The sequence below is a fragment of the Montipora foliosa genome, chromosome 6 (genome assembly GCF_036669935.1).
Source record: "Montipora foliosa isolate CH-2021 chromosome 6, ASM3666993v2, whole genome shotgun sequence".
Lineage (NCBI taxonomy): Eukaryota > Metazoa > Cnidaria > Anthozoa > Scleractinia > Acroporidae > Montipora > Montipora foliosa.
This window is the reverse complement of record NC_090874.1, coordinates 23,745,394-23,749,678: the sequence shown is the minus strand read 5'-3', so window position 1 is coordinate 23,749,678 and position 4,285 is coordinate 23,745,394.

The following is a 4,285-nucleotide window of genomic DNA, read 5'->3' as shown; positions in this document are numbered from 1 at the left end:
AAGATTTGATTGGTTCTGACCAAACCCTATTGTTTATTAGCCAGTCATAATCCAGTATTTCTATGTGTATTTTGCACTGGTATTACACTTTTGCACTGGTGTATTTCACTTTTTGCACTGTGTTACACTTGAACTGCACTGCTCTCAGCCAATTAGAATCGAGTGATTTTTTTCATGTATATTATTAACTACTTTACGCTCACGCTCACAAAACTTAATTATTCTACGTCTAGCAAAGTTTCCTCGACGTGTGGCTGTTACTGCTAAGGAGTCCTCCTACAACAAAAGCCTTTTTGAGAGAGCACTACCACGGCCACATTTTTTTTCTGTAGAGAACATAATAACAGACACCGGGTACTCCATGCTAAGAGTGTGTTAGGTCTTTCACCGGGCCTACGGCTTTTAGTCCTTACCAGAGAAAACTTGAATTTTTCAGACAAAAGCTTAGCTTTTCTCGTGGTGTTAGTCCTGCCAGGCTTCAACTAACCTGCGATCAGGCGTACTTTTCTTTTGACAGGGAGGAAAAGGTACGTCTGACACAATTTGCCGGTAGTCCAGAATCTGGACTTTAACGCTGGTTGGCCAAAAAACAATAGAGCTCTTGGAGCCTCTCTCCGATTGGTTACAGAACTGCAAAAAAATCGGTTAACAGCTGATCAAATGTGAACAGGAATGATGTTTAGGCTCTGTTTACAGCTGCTGCTTCGACTTCAATTTTTTTTTTAATCTGTAAAGGAAGTTAGGGCAGAGAGAATGCTTTCAAAGAATGGGTTTGTCTGAAAGGAGGCAATATAGTTGTACTTCCTACAGGATTTGGCAATAGCGTTATTTACAGTCCCGAACTCTAGAAAAAAATGCATCGTTCCACTTCCACCGACTCGAAAACTTTTGCAGTTGTTGTAAGTCCTTTGGAATATATTCGGAAGCAACGAAAAAGAACCGAATAGAACTTTAGTGCTGCTACATTCGGGGAATCAGCCGAGCTTGACAGAGAAATTCGACATTGTTTACAGAAGCGCTGTATGGGAGTATGAACCCGTGACCTCGCGATTCCGGTGCGACGCTCTAACCAACTGAGCTATGAAGCCGCTGACGTTGGGAGCTGGTCATTTGTGGGTTCTGCGAAGATCATAGCTTCACTTGATTTCATATGATTCATTTCATATATACCATTCCATCATTGATTCATTCCTCACGGGACCATTAGAACCCACAAATGACCAGCTCCCAACGTTAGTGGCTTCATAGCTCAGTTGGTTAGAGCATTGCACCGGAATCGCGAGGTCACAGGTTCAAACCCCGTTGAAGTCCTGAATTTTTCAGAATTCTCTACGCAATTGCAAAAATTGCGTTCATAACTGCGAAGATCATAGGTTCACTTGATTTCATATCCGCAGTTCATATATGATTCATTTCATATATACCATTTCATCATTTAAACTTCAATCTGGCGCGAGCAATCGCGTCATTACCGCATAAATTATAAATTTATGTGTCTGTCCGCTTATTGACAATAAAAATTAGCCAATGAGCGCACGAGAATTTTTGCAGTCATTGTAAAATTTGTTTTTGTCCCGTCTTTCCTTGAATCGCAACGGACAGGTAATTTCCGGTAAAATCTGATTGGCTCACATTTGTAGCATTACACATGTGACATCACTCTTGACAGGTGGGCGGCAGACGACTCGTTAAGAATTAACCTTTTTCCGCCCTGTCCAAAGAAGAGTTCGCCTGATCGCAGGTTAGGCTTCGACCTGCTTCCCGCACTGTAGTCCAAAGGGGAGCAGAGTATCCCTCTTGTACTCCGTCCTGTACTGTTCGGCAGTAAATATCCCCCACTAACGGAGTTTGTATACTATAAGTAATTTATCAAAAACGAGTGCGAGTATTTCATCAGGGCTTCCAAACATCGAGAAACTGATGAAAGCAAGAGTCCGAAGAAAGAGTGTTTTTATTGTTTCGTGGTGTTTGTAAGCCCTGATGAAACAAGAAGCACGAGTTTTTGATACAGCTCTTCAAACTTTTTTTTTTACTGAGTATGAGTGTAACGCGATTATCTTTTGTTTTAACAAACAAGTGATAGTACTTTATCAAGTAAATGATTATCGGGTGATGCCAAATGATTAGCAAATGTGATGGAGATCGAGTCAGAATCACGTCGTTTTCACCTGCCAAAATCGTCTTCCCAAGAAAGTAATTTGGCCTACGAGGCCGTCTCATTTTCAACTAAATATAGAAATATATATGTCGGCTGTGAAAAATTTCGCCGAATGGCAGAGGTTAAGAGAGGTACAAGTGCCGGTTTTAGATTGCGGTGGACATTTCATGGACTACGAACTACACAAGGTTCAACCCTTGGGTGGAGACATTGCTGAAATGGATGCTTTGTCGCTGAACTGTTGGTTGTCAAAATTCGTGATGGAGGTACATGTAGCTAAAAAGTCCGGGGAAAGGTATCCTCCAAAGAGTGTCTGGAATTTAATGTGCGCTCAAATGATATTTGGAGGAAAAAAATGGATTCACTGTAATGATTTAAGTGGGATATGCGGGATTCTCTTCATTAGCAAAAAGGTTCGTTTAAATTCAAGCGTCTTGATCGGTGTCTTGGTCAGTTTTTGAATTAACTCAGGTGTTTCTTGATCTGTATTTTCAGCTTGTATCTTGATACCCAAGTGGAGTATCAAGATACATGCACCTGACCAAAATGGGGCACTCCTTTTTGCTAATAACGGTATGAATAATTAATGAGTTTGATTTTTCCAAATCGCACCCTAGTGATACACTGGTTTTTACAAAAAGAGAAAAAAAAAAAACAGCGACAACAATAGCAAGGAGCCCGAACTCACAGTTCAGCTCAAAAAACGAGTTTATTAACATATTTAGTCGATTTCTTAACCTTAAAGTCTAGTAACAAAAACAAACTTTTACATCAGTGGTCGCGCCCTGCTACTGTCACAACTGGAAAATGTAAGGACCTTCTGAATGCGCTTCAGATTGAGGGAGAGTTTCATCTTCATTTAAGTGGGGTCTCCGAGTTTGTTTTTGTTATCGAAGCGTTAAGACAAATTACTTGTGGTTACACACATCTTGAGTTTGGGGCCTTCCGGAGGATAAATTAGGTGGGTTCACACTTGACGTTACACGTGCACTTGAACTTGTCTTGTTTCGCTTGACTGGTCGTACTTAGTCGCTACGGAAACCTAAAAACATCAGAGTTCCGAAGTGCTCTCTCAAGCAAGGTCGAAACGTTTCTTGAGAGTGCACTCACCCAATCAAACCGTCGAAAACTATTTATTGTAGTGTCAATCATCTGATTCTTCAAGTTGCAGCTCCTCAAGACAAGAAAAGCGTAAAATAACCGAAAAAGGTGGGAAGTCTTCACGGATAGGGAAAAAAAGGGCGGGAAAACTCAGGAAGTGATTGGCAGGAAAGGTTCGACAATATGTGGGAAAGAAGTCTTGAGCAAGAAAGAGAAAGCAGAGAAAGCACACAAGAGATCATTAGAGAATCTTTGAGGGCTCAAATGGAACAAACCAACGCAATTATCACTTGTTTTAAAGACATATTCCAGACTTTTTTGAAATAGTTAACGGGGAAAAGTCACGCAATCGTTCAGTCGATAAGATATTAAAGTGATGTTTGTTGTTGTTGTGTTCTCTTTCAGTTAAGTATCTAGTTCCGCGTTCATGATCTGACTGATAACATGCAGTGCTATAATACTGTGGTAAAATAGTCTATTGTGTGTGGAAATTTTTTTAGTGTATTTAACAAAGCTCTCAATATTTCCGAGAACTTTCTAGCAATCTTTCCTTTGTTTACACTTCCTGTTGATTCATAAGAGGTCACTCTGCATGAAAGTTAACTTCATTGAGAGTTCTTCTCAATTGATATCATAAAGAAATTACAAATTGCACATTGTTATGTCTCGGTGTATGATCGATCTGTTCCCTGCACACCCTTGATTTCTATTTGAAGACAAAACCATTTGCAAACAATTGTTGTTTTAATCCTCAATAGTCAACTCAAATCTGGCTCGTACATGTCATAAACTAACCTGAAAAAACGGAAACGACAAATGCAAGAGGTATAATGCAGTAACAAGAAATCCTTTGATTCTAAAGATTGTCCGATACGTAGTCCTTCATAGCATTTCTCATATCACTTGTAGGTTCAAAGTCTCCACCATCATCGTTTGAATTGTCCCCGTCAGAATCACTTTGCTGTTTAAGAGCAATCATGATAACTGTTCTCGGTTAAGAAACTGCTGTTTTGGAACTCGCCCCAG